Genomic DNA, 22,244 nt, shown 5'->3' on the forward strand with positions numbered 1-22,244 from the left:
GGTGAACCTTCTGGTATTTGAAATACCAGAGGCATAGCTTCCAGCATTATAGCAACACACTAGCCACCACACTACCACACCCTGACAGTCTGGTCATAGTTACTCAGGATAGGATAGGCTATATTATACTGGAAAATTGAACCCTAAAATATCACTAGCTTAATATATAAAAGTTTATTTTTTGCTCACTCAAAACCTTGTGCATGTGGTAGCTCTTAAGAGCAGCCCCCTTCCAAATGATTACACAGACAGGTCGGAAATTCTTGATTTCCAAGATTGCTGTGTCAGGGGAAGAGAGAATTGGGGCATGTGTCTGGTTTTTCACTGCTGAAACCTAAAAGTGGCACGTGGACTGAGGCACAGACTATTGAACTCACCAAATATTCCATGTGCTAACCTACATTTCCCAGACTCCGTGTAGTTAATTTGGGACCATATGACTACTTCCAGCCAGTGGGCTGCAAACATCCATGGCTATGACACCTCCAAATGAGGCATTTAAAAGCCAATCTGAGTTCTTCAAGCTTTCTCTCCCCTGCCATGGTGACTGCAGCTCCAAACAGCTACAAGATTAAATAATAATAATAAGCTTGTATCCCCAAGTCACTGTTTGGAAGAGACTTCTCTTAATGAGCCACTGGCTACACAAAGGAATTATAGACAAGATAGGAGTACAGTTGTGTGTGTGAAGCCCTTGAGATTTGGGGTGTGTTTCCACAGCATAGCCCAGCCTATCCTTACTGATCCTCCAGCACAGATGGGTGCTCCAGAACTAAGTCCTCCAATGTAGGATCTCAAGGTCTCCATTTCACTAGAACCCTGCTATTATTGAAAGATTGGCTTTACAGCTCAAATTAACAGCATTCTAAACTAAACAGGTAGAGGCTATGTGGCTAGAAATGTGTCTTCTCAGTTTAAAAACATTAATACGTTTTTAAGCTTTTAAACATTTTCAACACACTAGCTAATTTTTCCAAGAACGGACTTTTTTACTCCAAATCATTTTCTTCACTTTTACTTCAGGATCTACTAAAACCCAGCTGATGTTTTAATAGCTGTCTAACATGATGTCTTCACAGCAGGCTGAAGTTCCTATTTTCTCATCACTAAAGTGGAATGTTCTGTCACCCAGCCAGTTCTTTTTATTAAAATGTTGTTGTTGTTAGGTGTTATGGAGTCGATTCCGACTCATAGCGACCCTATGTACAACGGGACGAAACACTGCCTGGTCTTGAGCCATCCTCACAATCATTGCTATGCTGGAGCCGATTGTTGCAGCCACTGTGTCAACTCATCTCATTGAGAGTCTTCCTGTTATTAAAATAAGTCTTTCCAATTGTGTGCTCTGCCATACTAAAGATAAGTTTGAATATCTATGTTTTAAATTGGACATGATGCAGATCACACAAATTATTGAGGTCTATTTTTTTTTTAATGTCACCCCCTACAAAAAAGACACTGTTGATCTTTTTTTAAATGCTTGCTTCAGATGTGTTTTCAAATATTCAGCAGTAGAAAGGGCCTGACCCTCTCTAAACCTGAAAACAATTCGTATTCGATATGCCTAGCAAAAGCAAGTCTACAAAATTATTTTTAATAATCTTGCAGACTTTAGTTTCAATATAAATTGTACGCAGTTTGAAATTACTTCATGCAAGATAGATTCTCTTTCCTCTGGGAGGGCCAAACTTCATGGTAGGAAAAGTACAGTAGGAGAAACCATGAGTGTCTAATTATAATGCCACTTTGAGTTTTGAATCTTTGGTTTCAGCTAAGATGTAAGAAGTCAGTTTTATGACTAAGGAGGCCACTTTTTCCCTGTCATGGCAGGAGTCAGGAAAAATAGGCAGTTAGCTAAAACTAAGCATAGATTAGCATAGGGAGAAATGCTAAGCTGTCAAATAAACCAGTAAACCAGTTGCCATTGAGTCGATCCTGACTCATAGTGATCCCAGGTGTGTCAGAATAGAACTGTGCTCCATAGGGTTTTCAATGGCTGATTTTTTTGAAAGTAGATCACCAGGCCTTTCTTCCAAGGTAACTTTGGGTGAACTTGAACCTCCAACCTTTTGTTTAGCAGTAAGCTTATTAATCATTTGTACCACCTAGGGATTGAGCTGTGAAATACTCCCCTTAAAAGCCAAAAGGAGGGAACAAAAATCAAAATGCTACTTTAAATTTATAGAACTATTTCAAACCTAAGAATTTTCAATAATCAAAGCAACATAAAGAGAGAAGCCTTAAAGAAACAGAATATGGAAATTATTCATAATAATAAGACATTTCTTTCCTTGTTTATACTTCTTCAATACTTTCTTTTAAATATTTAAGTCTTTTGAACATGTTACTCTTTGTATAGTACAGGAAAAAAATGGCAGATGAGTATTTAACCTCTTACATCACTTAGGTACCAGGAGAATTTTTTCTTTGTCCACATACTTTGGGCTTTGTTGTGCAGCCTGGTGTCATGAGAAAGGAGGGAAACAATAAGAATTAGAAGCTTAAACCCACTTCGTTGACTTTTTCCAGTTCAGGGCAGGGAGTTTATTTGCATAAAAGAAAGGGTGAAAGAAGAGGGACAAGGAAAGCAAGAGCCTGGACTGGGTTGAAGAAAGAGATATGGGAAGTTTCTAAAAAAATGAATGAAATTGTTGGGACTTGACTGTCATAGTGTGATGAGTGGGTCTTTGGGGAGATTAATGGGTAGGTAAGGATTTTTAAAATGTCAGGTTATGCCACTTTGGTGAGTGTTGTCTGGGGTCTTAAATGCTAGCAAGCAGCCATCTAAGATCCATCAATTGGTCTTAAACCACCTGGAGCAAAGGAGAATGAAGAACACCAAAGACACAAGGTAAATATGAGCCTAAGATACAGAAAGGGCCACATAAACCAGAGACTACATCAGCACATCAGCATGAGACCGGAAGAACTAGATGGTGCCAGGCTACCAGCGATGACTGCCCTAACAGGGAACACAACAGAGAATTCCTGATGGAGCAGAAGAGCAGCGGGATGCAGATCTCAAATTCTTGTAAAAATTCCAGACTTAATGGTCTGACTAAGACCAGAGGGATCCCAGAGGTCGTGGTCCCCAGACCTTCTGTTAGCCCAAGACTGGAACCATTCCCGAAGCCAACTCTTCAGACAGGGATTGGACTGGACTATAAGACAGAAAATGATGCTGGCGAGGAGTGAGCTTCTTGGCTCAGGTAGACAACATGAGACTGTGTGGGCAGCTCCTGTTTGGAGGTGAGATGAGAAGGTAGACAGGGACAGGAGCTGATTGAATGGACATGGGGAAGACAGGGTGGAGAGGAGGAATGTGCTGTCTCATTACGGGGAGAGCAGTTAGGAGTACATAGCAAGGTGGGTATAAATTTTTGTATGAGACACTGACTTGATTTGTAAACTTTCACTTGAAACTCACACACACACAAAAATTTTGGGTTATGCGTTACGAATGGAAGCCTTCTTTTGGAGAGATTTCAGTAAAGATTAAAGATTGCTCTCAGTCTTATTCTCTCTAGTTCTCTTCCTCTCATTATTCCTATTTCAATACAAAAGAGGAGTTTTTCTTTTCTTTCTTTCTTTTTTTTAATAATAAAATGCTGAAATGGGCCAAAGAGTGACCAGCTTTATCTAGGTTGTTCTGATTTTAATAAAGTATTTTAATCTTCTAGAAAATACAGTTAACCACTGTGCTATACTGAGCCAATAGGAAAACACCAAACAATGATAGCTCAATATGGTCATTCACTTAATGAAAATTCTCAGAATACTAGACCTGGGTCAAGACATACATGCCAGTGAGGAATGTTTCCAGTTATTGCTAACAGAAAATGTGTCTAGTAGGAGCTTAATATTTGAGGTATAATTTTCTTATGTAACAAAGAATTTGAAAATTGGACTCTGTTGGCATTTGTTCAGCAGCTTAATTACTGATGTCAGGGCTAGCATCTCTGTTACCTTCATTGTAATGTGTCTGTCATTTACAATGGCAGGTCCTTGGGGCAAGAGGAATATGAGCTTGGTCCTTGTAGTTCATGGCAAAAGCAGAATATGCCCTGGGGAGCTGTGTGGCCCTGAGAAGAGAGCTTGGGGAAGACAGCAAAAAGGCTTTTGTATAGTTCAGTCATCTACTTAAAGTTTGATTTCTAAGTGTGCCCCACTGAGGACTACATTATTGGCTTTAGGTGAGTTTCCTGGGGGTGTTCTCAATACTCAGGTACTGTCAATTAACCTGGTTACTACCAGGTTGAAACTAGAATTAGGAATAAGAATGTATCTGGGCCTGAGGCATATCATAACCCTTCCATCCTTCCTGGCCTTCCAAAATAAAAATCTCTTCAAATGTTGTTATTAGCAATTTGTACCACTAAATATTTAGGCTCTTTACTTTTCAAGATGGACTACCTCTTGAGTAAAAACATAGAGGCAAGTTACATTATTAAGGGCTTTATTGGCAATATGTAACAGCTAGTGTATTTTACAATCCCAAAATATCTAACAACCTCAGTGTAAAACATGGAAGTTCGGTAAGCACAGAAACTTTGCTTGGTTTGAGTTATGACTCTCAAACCTTTTATATTTCTAGCTGGATGATAGAGATCTGAAAATTTCAGAGGTTTCCAACAAAGCAGAGTGAGGTCAACATAATCTATGCCACCTACTAACTAAATGCAGCTTCAAGGATTTTTGAAATAATCCAATAGATTATAGCTGTCTTCATTTTGTTCAGCAGCGTTTTTTGTTTTTTTTTTTCTGTGCTATTTTTTTTTTTATTCTGGTAGAGCTGCTCCAGTCTGCCCCTCTTCTGTGGATGGGAGCAACTTTCATCTGAGACTTTAAAATCCTGGGCCATAATGAGGAAATTAGAGGGCAATTTTTATCTTCCTTACTGTGTGAGATGTGTTACCACATCTCTGATTTAGGGTTGGTTAGAGATCAGACCTTGATGACTTCCAGATACACACCCATGAATATTTTTCACCTGAGTTTACTTGTCTCTTTTGAAGTTGAAGAGCTGGGAGTGCCGTGGATGAACAGGTCTGGCATCAACAGAGAGCAGGATTTTTTTCAGATGGCTTAGAAAGAAAAGAATTCAGCTGTGAAACAACGTTGTTATTACACAACATGCAAATGCTTTTCTTAACTTGTAGAACCAGTTTGATAAAACCACACTCCAAACCAAGACAAGTAACATACAAATAGCCTAGTCTTCCTACTAACTTCAGCACCATCAAGAGTGTTTCAATTGTCTTATCATAACATCAAGCACTCAAAAAATAGCTTTTTGTACAATACGAATAAAATCTAAAGATAATAAGAATTTATATAACCTAAATTTTTTTTTTTTTAGTAAAAGTGGTAAGAATAAGAATGTATTTGATACAAAAATGTGTCCCATTGACATATTAAGCCAACAAAATATAATCTCTTTTCTAAAAAGTTCATATCCTTTGATGTAGCATTGCTAATGATGAGGACAACAATAATTGCTACTGTAAACAGCTACTGAATGGCTTAATAAGTACTTAGTGACTTAAGCAGACTTTTTGAACCCATTTAATCTTCACAACAACACTAGGCAGTGGGTATCATTTCTACCACTTTACAAATGAGGAAACTTTGCCCTGAGAGGGGTAATTATTTGCTCAAGATGAAACGGATTAAATGTTGTAGAACTAAGGAAAGAACTCAGGTTTTTAGCACTTCAGAGCCTATTTATTTAAGCACTATTTTGTTACACTTTTCAACCTTTAGATTGTATCATAGAAAATAGTGAAAAAGAATGAAAAAATACGTGTATATTCCTGCTTATTGCAGCATTATTTACAAAAGAAAAAACTCTTCCATCAATTAAAAAAAGAACACAGCCTAATTCATTTAAGAGACCAATATAACTTTGATATCAAAACCTGACAAAAGATTACATAAAAGGAATATAGAGTGTGGCTGTGAAAGCTAAAAACAAGATGGAGTCACTTATGCCCAACCAGGAGAGCATGGCTGCTGCATAGTTTCACAGGGCAAACATTTAAGGTAATAAGTAACCTGACTCTTAGAAATAGTAATTAGCCTGTTTCTGTAGATTTATGTATAATTAGTAGTTCCTACTCCTGAATTCCAGACAAGCAAATGCCCAGTTATCTGAGAGCTTGCTTGGCAGGCATTTACCCTCAGACTAGCATCATTTGTCTTCTTAGCCAAACACAATTCTGAGGAAGAAAAAATTTTAAGAGACAATGATAAAAGACTTATCGAAACAGTTTGGACTTCCCTGGCTTTCTTTGTTCCTTGGGCTATAAATACCCTATACTGCCTCATCTTTGGTGCAATACCCAGTCTCATGCTGTGTATTGTCGAATTTGCAAATTGCATGATCAAATAATCTGGAGCCCTGGTGGCACAGTGGTTAAGAGCTCAGGGTGCTAACCAAAAGGTCAGCAGTTCGAATCCACCAGTTGCAGCTTGGAAACCCTATGGGGTAGTTCTACTCTGTTCTATAGAGTTGGAATCGACTCGATGGCAATGGGTTTATGATAGAATCATAAACCTCTGTTATTATTTTTAACTTTGTTTCCATTCTCAGAAGTTCTTTTAAACAAAAATCTCTTTCCTAATCAAAGATGCAAAAATCCTAACGAAAACATTGGCAAATAGAATACAGGCAGTTCCCGGGTTAAGAAAGTCCAACCCTCATACAACCTGTAGTTATGAATCAACCCCCATAAATCCTACTATATTAAAAATTGAAGGTACATACAATGGTTCGTAATAACAAGCAGGCATTATTTTGCCATACACATCAAAAAGTTATTATTATTACTGTATTGTTATGTTAACAGTGTTCTGGTGTATCTGGAAGTTTTTTTTTTAATGTTTTTTATACACAGAAAGGTACTCTATTATACTAAGGCAAACATTTGACTAACTGACATTAGATACAAACCATACCTAACTTTTGGGATTTATGTGTAAATTCAACTTAAAGATAGATTTAGGAAAGGAACTCGTTCATAATCTGGGAGTTTCTATACAGCGAAATAAAAATGATTCTATATGTACATACAGAACAATATAAGAAGGATGATATCATCTAGGAATCAAATCTAATGCAGTTAAATATATAACAAAATAATGTAATTTACCAAATTAATGAAATAGAAGAGAAAATATAGCTTGTTTCATTGGATTCAAATATCATCTTATAAAATTCAACATTTATGACACAAAAATCTCTTATCTAACTAAAACTTGAGGAGAATTTCCTTGATGTGATAAAGTTTATATACTGAAACCCTATGGCAACTAAACACAGTGGTAAAAAACGGAACGTTTCCTCCTGAGATAAGAAATGAGGCCGGGATATTCACAATCACCAATATTATTCAAGATTTTAACCAAAATCCAAAATAAAGAAATTAAAGGCTTATAAATTGGAAGGTAAGAGATAAAATGATATATGCAGATAACATGATAGAGTATGTTGAAATCACTCCCTCCAAAAAGTCTACAAATAAAGTATCAACATTTATAAATGCATTTAGCAATGTGGTTGGATACAAGGTAAGAATTCAAATATCAATTATAATTCTATTTACCAACAAAAAATATGTAAAATAAAAACAAATATATGTTACATCTAAATGCTGGTAGCATATAAACTTTTCTATGTAGGAGAAAAAGACAGATGATTCCCTAAAGTTAGCCTTTAGTGAAGAATTTCATTTTACTTGGATCCACCATCAACGCCCATAAAAGTAGCAGGCAAGAAATCAAACAAGTATTTCACTGGCCAAATCTGCTGCAAAAGACCTCTTTAAAGGGTCGAAAACCAAAGATGTCAATTTGAGGACTAAGGTGCACCTGACCCAAGCCACGATATCTTCAATTGCCTCATATGCATGGGAAAGCTGGACAATGAGTAAGGAAGACCAAATAATTGATGCCTTTGAATTATGGTGTTGGCAAAGAATATTGAGTATAACATGGACTGCCAGAATGAACAAATCTGTCTTAGAAAAGATATGACCAGAGTGCTCCTTGGAAGTGAGGAGAGCGAGATATTGTCTCCCATACTTTGGGCATGTTATCAGTAGGGACCGTCCCTGGAGAAGTAAATCATGTTTGGTAAGATAGAGGGTCAACGAAGAAGATGAAGACCCTCAACTAGATGGATTGACGCAGTGGCTGCAACAAGGGACTCAAACATAGCAATGATTGTGAAGATGACACAGTACCGGGCATTGTTTCCGTCTGTCATGCACAGGGTCCCTGTGAGTTGAAATTGATTGGACAGCACCTAACAACAACAACAAAGTTTGCCTGTTTCAATGACATTAAAAAAAAAATTTTTTTAAACACTAATTTAGTAGAAATAATATTACCCAACAAGGTCAGAAAAACAGAAATTTGTTCCAGTGTTACCAGCTAGCTTTGGAATCTCAAGCAAATCATTTAACCTCTCTGGGCCTCAGTTTACTGGCCTATAAAATGTAAATCTTAGATTACATGAATTCTACATTGATAAATATTTGAAGTTTCAGTTCATATGTACATAAATCAAGTAGTAAGTAGAGACAATGTTGACTTGTTAGAAGGATTCTAATACTAGCATTTAGAATGACGCTTCAATGTAATCACAAGCATACCCACTGCCATTGGGTCAATTCCAACTTATAGTAACCCTATAGGACAGAGTAACTGCCTCACAGGGTTTTCAAGAAGTGGCTGGTGGATTCAAACTGCTGACCTTTTGGTTAGATTAGCAGCCTGAGTTCTCAACCACTGCACCACCAGGGCCCCACGATCATAAGCATAATCATGTATGTAACTATATAATCAGTGGATGATTTATTAATATTAATCAAATGCAAGTACTTTTTGAGTAGTTCTTTTTCCTGAACAAGAAAAAAGCAATGTTAAAATAGAAAGTTTTCATGATTTGTGAATGTTTAAAAAGTTATATTTATATAACTTTTCTATATACATAAATTTCTCTTCACACGTGCTTCTCAATAATCACAAGAAATATAAGTCTTTCACTGTGTGTATTTTAATTTAACTTTATGTCATCAGTGGTCAGTCAAAACAATATGGGAGTAACTAACGAAGATAGCCAAAGATCTGCTGAGCTGAAGATCTTTCCCACAAAAAAAAAAAAACAAAACAAAACAAAGCAGGCTTATATTCCATATGGTTTAGCTCTATCTTACATCACCAAGGCAAATCCATTTTCTGTAAATGAAGTAGGTCCAGTAAATGCATTTTGTTTTGTTTTCTGCTGATTTGTATAGAAACACGCAAGCCACCACACGACAAGCTGACAGACAAGTGATGGTGTATAGAAACAAATGTGCATAAATGTAGACAGATATTTTAGGAATATAGGCAATTCTTTAATATTTACCTATTGAGTTAAGTAACGTCGATCAGAGCAATATTATAAATTTCATCTCAGAAACCCATGTAAATAATATAAACAAGAATATGATCTTTTTGTAAATATATAAAAACAAGCTCAATAACAAAGACACATTGTAGTGTTCCTTTGAGAGAGATGTTCTAGACTTATGAAACTGCCTAAAATACCAGTTCAGTGATACTTCAATGAAAGATGGCACATTTTTTTCAACCTAGTACATCCCTCCTGTAAAAGTAAAGGTATTTCTCATTATTCTATTGATTTTGAATATATTCTAAATTAGTGTTATCTATCTTGAATTTTTTTTTTTTATTATTATTTCAAAACTGATAGGCAAGAATACATCTGAGAATAATTGAATAATGACTAGGGCTAGGATTGTTCAGGTATTTTCCATTACGAATTCTTAATGATATTATTTAATGATTCTTTACTTTTCCATTTCATTAAGATCTTCATCACTGAGCTACTTGCACTGAGATGTTACTGATTTAGTCAAGTCTGTAGAAGAAAGTCCTAGTTTCAGCTGCAAATTCATACGTTTTTCTCCAGGATAGCTGTGGACCAAGCCAGTGGAGTCTTTGTTGCCTCACTGTATGCAGTGTAGCCAAATACTTGGTGCAGGTTGCAAACAGTCATAAATACATGTTTTGGTGGTTAATGTGGGGATTCACTTGAAAAGCAATAGCAGCATCAAAAGTCCAGTTGGATTATCTTGTCATTGTACATATGTAGTAAAACATGGAGTATTGCAACAGTGATGGCCAAAGGCATTTACAATACCAAAATTCAAGAACGTTGCTATATCATCTTCTAGAATTTTCCAGAATAGGTATAAGTCGCATCTAGTTTGGGAAGAAAAAACTGAGAACAAATATTAACAGGAACATGTCAGGGAAGTTGACTGAGTTAATTAAATAGTCAAAGTTTGAAGCCTGAGTGATTTAAAGTCATTTAAATTCATAAATCAGCAAAATCTCATGGTTACAGGTTATAGACATTTGGGGTGACTTGGAAAAAAAAGAAAATTTGAATGATTCCTAGAATTCTACTAGACTGAAGTAGAATGCAAACATTTTTTTTTTCTGATTTAATGTTTTCATCCATTGTATGTCATGAAACTCAAGTAAAACAAATCTGATATCTTTAATTATTTTGTTTTGAGGGACTCTAATTGTAGATATCAACAAATTCTTAGCTGTGTGCTACATTGTATTTATATCTATATTTATGCCTTGTTGGTTTTATATATATTATATAAAATCTTTCATAATAAAAGTAGTAATACTGTATTTTTTCAGTGCTAAAGTGTCCTTTTTTCTTTGCCATTTCAACTTTTCTGAAATTGGTAGGCATCTTATAATTGATGAAAATCCTTGTAGATCATGAGTCATAATTGTTGGTCTTTTATAACATAGAGAGTATGGTAGTAACTAGCATTAACTAAGCATTTCATTTGTGATCTTGGCCTAACACAAAATAACCATTATATTTGCATCTGCTGTTATGACCTAATTTAACTCAAATGTTTAGAACTTTGTAAAAGTCTGAACAGCTCAGATATTTATTCAGCATTCATTGTAGCAACAACATATAAGTGAAAACACTCAAGGAAGGAAACTTTGTCTATTTTGTTCACAAATGTAGCCCACAAATTCATATTAAAATATTATTTAAACTTTAGTCCATGCTATTTTTATTCCCATTTTATAGACTAGGAAACTGAGGCTTTAAGCAACCTGCCTAAGGTCACACAACTAGTCAGTGATGGAGCTAGTAAGTGATGGGCCTGACTCTGGGCTCTGTGCTCTTAACAGTACATCATACTGCCTCTGTGGGATCTTAGGGATTTTAGTAATTATCTAATCTAAATACAAACTTTACCAAGGATCTCGGGGCATTACAGACAGGCGTGTATTGGCAGAATGTGTTAGATTAGATCTCATTCTTCCAATTCCCCTCTCACATTCCTGCACCCTCTGTGTTATATCACATCAGAATTATGTCAAAGGAGAGGCGACACTCCAATCGTGGGGGCTGGGAGAGATGAAGAGAGTTTTGCAGTTTTAAACAAAAAATTTAATTAATGTGTCAATATTTAACTCTCCTTGAGGAACTGGTCAGTTGTACCTGTTTTGTAATAGGTCAGGTTAAACAAGAATTATTGAATAAAACTAAAACGGCATTTATTTGGAGATTACATGCTAAAATAAGATTGAGATCCCACCTATAATAAGCAGAATCAGATTTTCAGAGTTGCCTATATAGATAATAGTATCTTTTCAGATAAGTTTATTAAGAAATAATGAGTCTTGAACAATTACAGAAATGCAAACACACACACACACAAACTTATGAGTAACGACTACTTAAATAGGGCTTCTGCTTCTCTTTCATGTTTCTAACTAAAATGTATTTTGTGCGCAGTTTCCATGAATCCAGTGAAATTTTTCAGTAACTCACTTACCATTTAGATAACGAAGTATTGACGTATAAAACCCACTTTAGCTTTTGAATAACACAGACTGATGACAACCTTGATTAATAAAAGATTTGGATTTCAGTCTTCCCCATATACCTCAAAATGCAACAACGAAGCACTTTAATTGTGTTAAGTAGTCGTTGTAGTAAATGCAGAACCAATATCATTAACAAAGCCACTGTGGACATACACAGCCAGATTTTATTATTCCGTAGTCAGCTTCTTAATGAACCGGCCTCTTAGCCTTATGGGTTTCCCCAATATTTCAGAGGTGACAAAAGCACTGATCCCATCAGTTTCCCAGAACATTCTGCTGTAAGGCAGGTCTGACCAGATCAGAACAGAGCATCGGGCTCTTCTTGGACTTTCTAACATGCAGATAATAACAGATTCTTAGAATGACATCAGGGCCTTTAGCATATGGTGATTGCTATGAACTTCAGCAAGACTTTATTCTCAAATGCAGGTAAGCGAATGAGGAATAGGAAATTTATCTCGAAGAGAGAATGATCCTACACCCTTAACGAGTTCCAGGGAAGCTGGGTGCATAGTTGATAGCAGGAGTAACGCAGGAGAAGAGATAATCACACGGAATTGGTCAAAAGACCAAGGTTCAAATGCCAAATTGACCACTTTTTAGTACTGTGATCCTTAAGACATGTCCTGTCTTCTCTAAGTAGTGATTCTCTCACCTGTGAAATTAGATCAATAAAACCTATTGCAAAAGTGATTTTCGAGTATTCAATAAATGTATATAAAAAATTTTATTTATTTATTTATTTAATTTTTTTGTATAAGAAATGTTTAATACAAGTAAATGATAAAAAGTACGAGAGGAAGCATGAAAACATTGTGTTACATTTTAAAAAATTGGTTTATATGGTTATATGGCATTTTCTTCTAATTTTGAAATTTTCAATTTTTTTTTTTTTAATTTTTACAGATGACAAAGGATGTACATCAAATGCAACATCAACACAAACAAATTACCAAGGAAATGGAATTTATGAGAAAGAAGAGAAGGTGAATGATGATAAACATTTTCTACTACAGCATTGCTATCGTACATAAGTGCTAGTAACTTACCATGGACTCAATTGATTATTTAGCATTGTAGCCAACTTTCTGTTAAAAAAATAAAATAACACACACTGTAATGAGCCTGTTAGTCTTAACTAGGTCTTCATTGATCTGATCGACCTATTGACATGTTAAAAAATTATAATCTATAGTTTTCATTTTGGTAAAACCTACCACCACTGAATTACATATCCAGCAACCCACCTTTTAGTTAGTAGCAGAGCTCTTAACCACTGTGCCACTAGGACTCCCATCATGCTGTAGTGGCAGGTGCTAGCTCCCCCTACTGACCAACAGTGTAGATAAACTAAAAAACCAAACCCCTTGCCGTCGAGTGGATTCTGACTCAGTGATCCTGTAGGACAGAGTAGGACTTTCCAAGACTGTAATTGTACAGAAACAGGCTGCCACATCTTTCTCCTGCAGAGCAGATGGCGGGTGGGTTCAAACTGACAACCTTTCAGTAAGCAAACACTTAACCACTGTACCACTGGGGCTCTTTGTTAGGCATACCTCCAAAAGCATTAACAGCTTGTGGGTCTACAGGTGGAAAGGCATCTAGATAAACAGACACACACACACACACACAAACACAACTCTACTTCTCACATTTTTACACCTGCCCCACATAAATGTTTTTGTTAGCTGTTGTGCAGTAGCACCCAACTCATGGCAATCCCATGTACAATGGGACAAAATACTTCCTGGCCCCACACCATCCTCATGATCAATTGCAGATCAGACCATGGTGATCCATAGGGTTTTCGCTGGCTGATTTTCAGAAGTAGATCTCCAGGCCTTTCTTCCTAGTCTGTCTTAGTCTGGAAGCTCCCCTGAAACCTGTTCGGCATTATAGCAACATGTAAACTTTCGCTGACAGACAGGCGGTGAGTGCAGCAAGGTGCATTAGTTAGGAATCAAGCTAGGTCTCCCTCATGGAAGGTGAGAATTCTACAACTGAACCACCAACGTCCCCACATGCATAGGCTTGATAAAAGCTGAAGGTACGGAAGACAAGATATGCATTTGAAAGGTTTCCTGTCCTTGCGCTCAGTAAGGAAAATGATTCAGGTGGGCATAGAGCTGCATCGAAGGTGCCAAGACTAGAGTACCATTTCATCAACTTACAGGGTTCAGATAATGTCTACGTTAAGTTTAAGTGCAGTTTAATTTTTTCATAGTCCTTTATGCATTTCTCTTTGTGTCAGACTCTTTAATTTATTCACCTATTCAGCTATTTTTTTTCTTTTTTTAAGTACAATCTCTGGGCCAGACAACATGCTCCGTGCTGAGAATACTGCGTTGAACCAAGCAGACAAAATCCTTGCCTTCATGGAAATTACATTCTACTGGGGACAGACCAGCATACACATTAATTCATATTTAAATTCTGAAATCTTCAGTGTATACAACTTTCCCAATAAGTACCAGTGAGTCGATATATTTTAGTCATTCTCTCAACTAAGTCTAGAAACATGAGTTTTGATTCTTTTACTCTGCACCCATTGCTTAGAGGCTGCAGTTAACCTATGAATCCTTAACAAATTTTGTAGTTCTGCCATCTATTAAAATATAATGGGATAAAACGCATTTCTAGTTCCTTTCTGATGTTTTTAAGTGAGCCTAAAAAGAGTTGACAGAAATACTCTGAAAATCACATATTGTGATTTGAAAAATGTGAAAATCAGCCGTGCTTGTGATGCGGAAGTCAGTGAGAGACGTGCCTCCACAAAAGAACTTTCTGCTATTTCTTTAAGACCTTGATCCTTTCCCAATCTCCCCAAATACAAGCCATCTCTATCACCAAATTTATCATTCTCCTCACTTAAAGAGAGTTAAGAAGAAATACTACATAAAGTATGATTTGCAAAATCCCCATAGGCTTTGAAAGAGCAAGAGAGATCATCAAAACAAAAACGCCTGTGTACAGACCCTGATGGGGGCTTGTGTTTAAGGTTACCTTCTGTTGGAGCTCAGTGTTTTAAGCTACTCAAATTAGACTTTGGAAGCCAAAAGGTAACCTTTTCAAGACTGATACGTGAGTGCATTTATTAAATCAAAAACTGTCCACATAACACACTGGAAAGTGCCTTCTCATTCTGTTCAAGGTCATGGGAGACAGGAGGTCCAGAGTTACCACCTGCTCTTCTTGTTCATAGGAATAGCACAACAAGAAACGGGTGGCAGTGACAGATACTGTCTTTCTCTACAATAAGGGATTTGTTGAGGTTTCATCGTATAGAATGTACATAAAAAAAAAAAGTAACCAACCAACTAATGCCATTTTAAAGATGCTCTAAACCCTTCTCCTTGCTCTATAGAATGATCATGAAAGGAAACTAAACATGCTAAAGAGAATATTTGGAGCATATCATGACCAAGTAGTACAGAAGAACAGACACTGGCAAGGTACAATGAAGGTAAGGTCAAAATGTAAATTGTCTCCTGGAAAAGTAATGTTAAATGAAAGGCTAAATAGGTCTAAAACCAGTTGACATTGAGTCGATTGCGATTCATGGTGACCTCATGTGTGTCATAGTAGAACTGCATTCCAGGGATCTTTCAGAAATAGATCCCCAGGCCTTTCTTCAGAAGCACCTCCAGGTAGACTTGAACCACCAACCTCTTGGTTAGTAACCAAAAGTTCAACTCTTTGGGCATCCAGGGACACTTAAATAAATCCACAGAGACAATAATAACCAGTTGTGGAAAAAAAGAAGAGTCCTTTAAATATTAAACTTGATTACTACTGTATTTTCTGCATATTTCTTCTCTTCTTCCTTATGGTATTTTCATTCTCAGTTGGTGGAAGGGAAAATGATTCAAAACTACTCGCAGCAACCTTGAAAAAAATTATATTTTAACACATTTGATGAAGAATCCGCTATACATTAAACCAAACCAAACCCATTGCCGTTGAGTCTATTCTGACTCAGCGACCTTATAGGACAAAGTAGAGCTCCCCCACAGGGTTTCTAGGGAGTGTCTGGTGGATTCAAACTGCCAGTCCTTTTGGTTAGCAGCCATAGCTCTCAACCACTACACCACCAGGGTTTCCTGCTATAGGCAATGAATAAAAGCTGATTATCTCTAAACTTTCAAGAGTCTCATCTTAAAGCTAAAGAATTATGTTAAATATGAGCACCATGCAGTCATTATAACTCTTTTTTTTCTTGTTTGTAGAAAATTTCTCTTTTAGTCATGCATTTATGTAAAACAGTATGAAACAGGGAGTTGTAGATAACTTATAAAATTATGTGTCTCTTCAAGTGTCAACATTGATATCCAGTCTACTGGAAAAGGATACAAAGGGCTTTCACAACCCCGAGTCAGTTTCAAATTGTCTTCACACTCTGAGATAACACTATGCTGGAAGATGCAGTAGAGAGAAAGAAATGTGAGGGGAGAATGAGGAGGCTATGCCTAGGGGAGTCTGCTTGATTAGTTCTGGATAGCCTTATCTCAGCTGATGTGAGAAGTGATTACTCCTTTATTTTAACTTTAATTGAAAATACCTCTCATGCAATTACAAAATCAAAAATGCACTGGACTAAAGGGTAATTTTTTTGTCCTCTTAATTTGCCTTTCAAACTTCAGTTTGTGGAATGAAGACTGTATTAGTTTCCCATGGCTGCTGTAACAAATTTCCACAAATTTAGAAGCTTAAACAACACAAATTTATTATCTTACAGTTCTGAAAATCTGAAATCCAACACAAGTTTCACTGGGCTAAACTTAAGATGTTGACAGAACTGCCTTCCTTAGACAGACTCTAGGGGAGTGTCTTAGTCATCTAGTGCTGCCATAAAGAAATACCACAAGTGGATGGCTTTAACAAAGGGAAATGTATTTTCTCATAGCCTAATAGGTTACAATTCAGCCTAGTAGGTTACAAATTCAGTGTGTCGGCTCCAGGGGAAGACTTTCTCTCTCTGTCGGCTCAGAGGAAGGTCCTAGTCCTCAATCTTTCCATGGTCAAGGAGCATCTCAGGTGCAGGGACCCCAGGTCCAAAGGACACACTTTGCTTCTGGTGCTGCTTTCTTGGTGGTATGAGGTCCCCAACTCTGTGTTTGCTTCCCTTTCCTTTCATCTCTTGAGAGGTAAAAGGTGGAGTAGGCCACGTTCCATGGAAACTCCCTTTACATTGGATCAGAGAGGTGACCTGAGTAAGGGTGGTGTTACAATCCCACCCTAATCCTCTTTAGCATAAAATTACAACCACAAAATGGAGGACAACGGCACAATACTGGTAATCATGGCCTAACCAAGTTGACACATGTTTTTTGGGGGACTCAATTCAATCCATGACATTCCACCCTTTGGCCCCTCCAAGGTCATATCTTTGTAACATGCAAAACATATTCACCCTGTCATATCATAGCAAAAGCCTTAACTCTGAGTCCAAAATCCAAAAATTCCTCTTCATCTGTGAAATCTAGAATACAGGTTATCTGCTTCCACTGGTACAATGGCAGAACAGGCACAAGCTAGGCATTTCTATTATAAATGGTAGAAACTGAAGGGAAAGAAGGCATAACAGGCATCAAACAAGTCAGCAGAACACATTACATTAGCCCTCAGGGCTTTGGAAAGAATCCTCTGTTCTCTGAGACAATTTACACAATAACCCTGCCCTACAGCTGCTAGGTATTGGCCACACTTTCCAGTTTCTGCGTGGAGGCCCCTCTGTTCTGGGCTTCAGCTCTGCCTTCAGGCCCACTGGGAGAGCAACTCTGCTCCCTCGGCTTTAGGCGCACCATTCCCCTAGTTCATCTGAGTGGTAACTCTACCGTTAGAAACACCAGAGGCCATGGCTCCACCCTTTGAAACCCGTGAGGTCATGGACACAACTTTTGAGACTGAGGCAGCTCAGCGTCTTGTGTTCCTTGTCTCTTCGGCTTCTGCTTCCTGGTTTCTTGGCCTCTTGGCTCCGTGGGCTTCACGCCAGCATCTGCCCTACTGGGGCAAGTGTTTCAAAGCTCAGTAGTTTCACTGATACGTGCACGGAGGCACCCCACTCTGCCAGGAAGCCTCCTGCACACAGGCATTCAGCTCTCTGGCTCCATGGGTTGGCTCTAGCACCGTCTTGTGCTGGTCTCCTGGTTCTGCTGCTGCTGATTCTCAGTGTTTTAGCAGTCGTATAATTTTTTTTTTTTTTTTTTAATAATGTTGTGATCACTTTCCTGTTGAAATTTGATATATGATCACCCCCATGATGGAATCTGCTGTGTGGTACCAGTGGGGGGTGGGGCCTGTGTCAGCTCACCACCCCCTCAGCCTTCATCCCTCTGCCTTCACCATTTACTTACTTCCTGCTCACCTTGCGAAGGTTGTTGGCTTGTTCTGGATCCAGCAGCTGTCTCTTGTCTGACCTCTGGTTCTCAGGACTTGAGCTAGCAGCTTACCTGTCCATCTTGGGATTCGCTGATCTTCACTGCCTATGAGCAAGAGTCCTGCTCCCTGACCTGCCTATCTTGGGTTCGCCAGCCCCTGCAGCTAAGTGACTCAGGAGAAACCTTGTTGGCTTGTCTGCCGTCCTTGGGAATTCCTCTACTGTGGCAACCTGCGAGAAGGATCCCCGCTCTTCAACCTGCTCATCTTGGGTTCACCAGATTCTGAAGCTCCGTGAATTGGGAAAGGACTCTATCCTGATCCAAGGACTTAGGGCGTTCTCACCCCTACAATCGCATGAGCTGTTTCCTTAATATAAATCTCTCTAAATACACGCATTATTGATTTTGCTTCTCTAGAGAACCCAGCCTAAAACAGGGAAAATACATTTCCTTGTATTTTCTAGCTTCCTGAAAACCCTGGTTGCATAGTGGTTAAGAGCTATGGCTGCTAACCAAAAGGTCAGGAGTTCAAATCCACCAGGCTCTTCTTGGAAACTGTGTGGGACAGTTCTATGCTGTCCTATAGGGTCGCTATGTGTTGGAATTGACTCAACGGCAACAAGTTTGTTGGTGGGTTTAGAGACTACCCATATTCCTTGGCTCATGGCCTCCTTCTTTCAAATCAAAGCTAATAATGTAGCATCTTTCTGACCCTGCTTCTATCTTCTCACCTCCTTTCTAAGTCTCCCCTTTCTCTTCCCTCCTCCACTTTGAAGGACCGTCGTGATTACATTTGGGCCCACTCAGATAATTCAGGATAATCTCTCCATTTTAACGTGAGATGATTAGCAACCGTAATTCCATCTGCAAACTTGATCCCTCTTTGCCAAGTAACCTAACATAGTCATAGGTTCCAAGAATGAAGAAATAGACAACCTTGGAGGATGGCGGCAGGAGTGGTAATTCTGCCTACCACAGAGACTATGGGTAAGAAGTACATAAAAAAATATGTTAACATAGAGTCAGTTTATAGATCTATAAAAGGAAAATTTGAGTTAAACCTTGAACCTAGCCTCTGGATTATGGTGTGATTAAATGGCTCATTTTGGCCACTTCCTAATTTGATCAAATTGTACAACTGAATTGATTTTTTTTATGTTAGGATTCTCTGGCAAAGAATATTGAATATACCATGGACTGTCAAAAGAATGAACAAATCTGTCTTGGAAGAAGTATAGCCAGAATGCTCCGTAGAAGCGAGGATGGCGAGGATACGTCTCACATAGTTTGGACACGTTATCAGGAGGGATCAGTTGCTGGAGAAGGACATTATGCTTGGTAAAGTTGACAGTAGGCAAGAAAGAGGAAGACCATCAATGAGATGGACTGACACAGTGGCTGCAACAATGGGCTCTAGCATAACAATGATTTTGAGGGACGTGCAGGACCGTGAAGTGTTTTGTTCTGTTGTACGTAGGGTTACTGTGAGTCGGAACTGACTTTTGACAGCACCTAACAATGACAACAATATGTTAAGATTCATTCAAGTTTTGAAGAACACCAAAGACACAAGGAAAATATGAGCCCAAGAGAAAGAAAGGGCCACATAAACCAGAGACTCCATCAGCCTGAAACCAAAAGAACTAGATGGTGCCTGGTTACTACCAGTGACTGCCCTGACAGGGAACACAATAGAGAATTCCTGATGGAGCAGGAGAAAAGTGGGATGCAGACCTCAGATTCCAGTAAAAATACCAGACTTAGTGGTCTTACTGAGGTTGGAAGGACTCCAGAGGTCATGGCTCCTGGGCTCTCTGTTAGCCCAAAAGTAAAGCCATTCTCGAGGCCAACTTTTCAGACAAAAATTAGACTGGACTATAAGACATAAAATGATACCACTGGGGAGTGTACTTCTTAGCTCAAGAGACACCTGAGACTATGTGGGCAGCTCCTGTCCGGAGGCAAGATGAGAAGGCAGAGGGGAACAGGAACTGGCTGAATGGACAAGGGAAATACAGGGTAGAGAGAAGGAGTGTGCTGTCACATTATAGGGAGAGCAACTAGGGTCACGTAACAATGTGTGCATAAGATTTTATATGAGAAACTGACTTGAATTGTAAACTTTCACTTAAAGCACAATAAAAAATAAAAAGATTTATTCAGATTATACAGCATGCAGATATGATTTTAAAAATTTGTCATAGAAGTTCAACTTTAAATTTTTGAGACCATAATTAATTTAAAAGTGCCTTTTTCTATATCAGAAAAGTATATTAGATGAAAAAGTAAAGTTTAAGTAGTAAAAGATTAATTTTTCTGGACTTTTCCCTTTATTGTTTTCCAATGTATTTAGGCTCTGATGAAGAAAAATGATGAGTTTATGGAAGAAAAGAAAAACCTCCTTTACCAAGCAAAAGAAGAAAATGAGAAACAAGAGAGAGAAAAAGTAGGTTTTAAAAAATTTGTTCTTTACAATTTATGGTTTAGGCCTTGTAGAAACTTTGATCATATCCTTGCTATGTCACAGCTCAAAAGTCTAATTTCTAGTTTTTCTGAATAATAATCACTCATTTTTCAACAATGATTTATCAAGCAATATGCTAGTATCTAGGATTATAAAAATGAGTAAGGGTAAAGTTATCAGAACATATAATTTCAGTAAAATATGGGAAGTACAATAAGAAAGATATTAATGAGTTATTATAGAGCACTATAAAGGAGACCTTGAATGGCACAAATAATTTAGCACTAAACTACTAGCTGAAATCTTGGCAGTTCAAACGCACCCAGAGAAACACTGGAAGTCAGGCCTGGCTACCTGCTTCTGAAAGGTCACAGCCTTCAAAACCCTGGAGCAGTTCTACTCTGCACACATGGGGTCCTCATGAGTTGGAATCAACTTGACAACAACTAACAACAGCAAAAAGAAGAAGAAGGAAAAAAAAAGATTCAAGAATAACTTCCTAGTGGATAAAGGCCTGAGCTGAGTTCTAAAGCCTAAGAAAGTATGAGTCTGGGTATGGAGTTGTAGTGGAACAGACACACCAGGCTTAAGAAAAACCATGATCTATGGACCTAATGGAAACCCTGTTGGGTAGTAGCTAAGTGCTTAGGCTGCTAACCAAAGGGTTGGCAGTTCAAATCCGCCAGGCACTCCTTGGAAACTCTGTGGGGCAGCTCTACTCTGTCCTGTAGGGTTTCTATGAGTTGGAATTAACTCAAAGGCAACGGGTATTTTTTTTAAGGGCCTATTTGTGAGGGACACCCTTGTTTATCTGGAACTCCAATCTGTTCCCTACTGGAGAACATACCAGAAGGTGGGAACAGATCATGGAAAAGCTTGTCAGCCAAGTTGAATAGTTAGTCTTTAGTGTTGACTGGGAGTATATCTTTGGAATGGACACACTGTGAAGAGAGGAAAAAAGTACCTAGCCTTGAAGCTTACAACATCATCTTGAAAGATGGAGGGGAGCAGATGAGAGTCAATGTTAAGAGGCTTACTTTCCTTTAGTCCAGGGAATAGAAACTCCAGAATAGTTTTAGCAGGAGACTGGCATGATTATATTTATCTTTATTATTATTTATATTTATGTTTATATTCATACACACACATTAATCCCTCAGACAGGTATGCAGAATGCTCCATGAATCAGACCATGGTAACCCAGACAAAAAGCACCTGTTATAAAAAGTTCCTGCTTTGCTCATATAGAAACTATTTAATAACAAATTCTTAATTTAAAAAAAAATTAATAAAAAATATTTTTGTTAAAAAAAATGAACCAAGGACAGAAACATAAATATCATAAAACTTAGTTGTGTTTTTTTGTTTGTTTGTTTTTAATGAAACTCATTGCACAAGATAGACTTATTAGGACATGGAGGTTAGGCAAAATGTTTTGTAAGATATAACCAGAGTTA

At 37.8% G+C, this 22,244-nt stretch overlaps 1 long non-coding RNA gene across 1 annotated transcript in view; it reads left to right on the forward strand.

Moving 5' to 3' along the window:
- The window catches only part of LOC111749867 (uncharacterized), a 54,009-nt gene extending 33,437 nt beyond the window's left edge, over positions 1-20,572 (forward strand). Inside the window, exons 3-6 of the long non-coding RNA XR_002785060.2 lie at positions 12,853-12,932; positions 14,246-14,419; positions 15,311-15,409; positions 19,486-20,572. This is a non-coding gene — a long non-coding RNA (uncharacterized LOC111749867). The remainder of the gene's footprint in view (positions 1-12,852; positions 12,933-14,245; positions 14,420-15,310; positions 15,410-19,485) is intronic.
- Positions 20,573-22,244: the final 1,672 nt, after the last annotated feature.

The sequence above is a fragment of the Loxodonta africana genome, chromosome 9 (assembly GCF_030014295.1).
Source record: "Loxodonta africana isolate mLoxAfr1 chromosome 9, mLoxAfr1.hap2, whole genome shotgun sequence".
In the NCBI taxonomy this organism is placed as follows: Eukaryota; Metazoa; Chordata; class Mammalia; order Proboscidea; family Elephantidae; genus Loxodonta; species Loxodonta africana.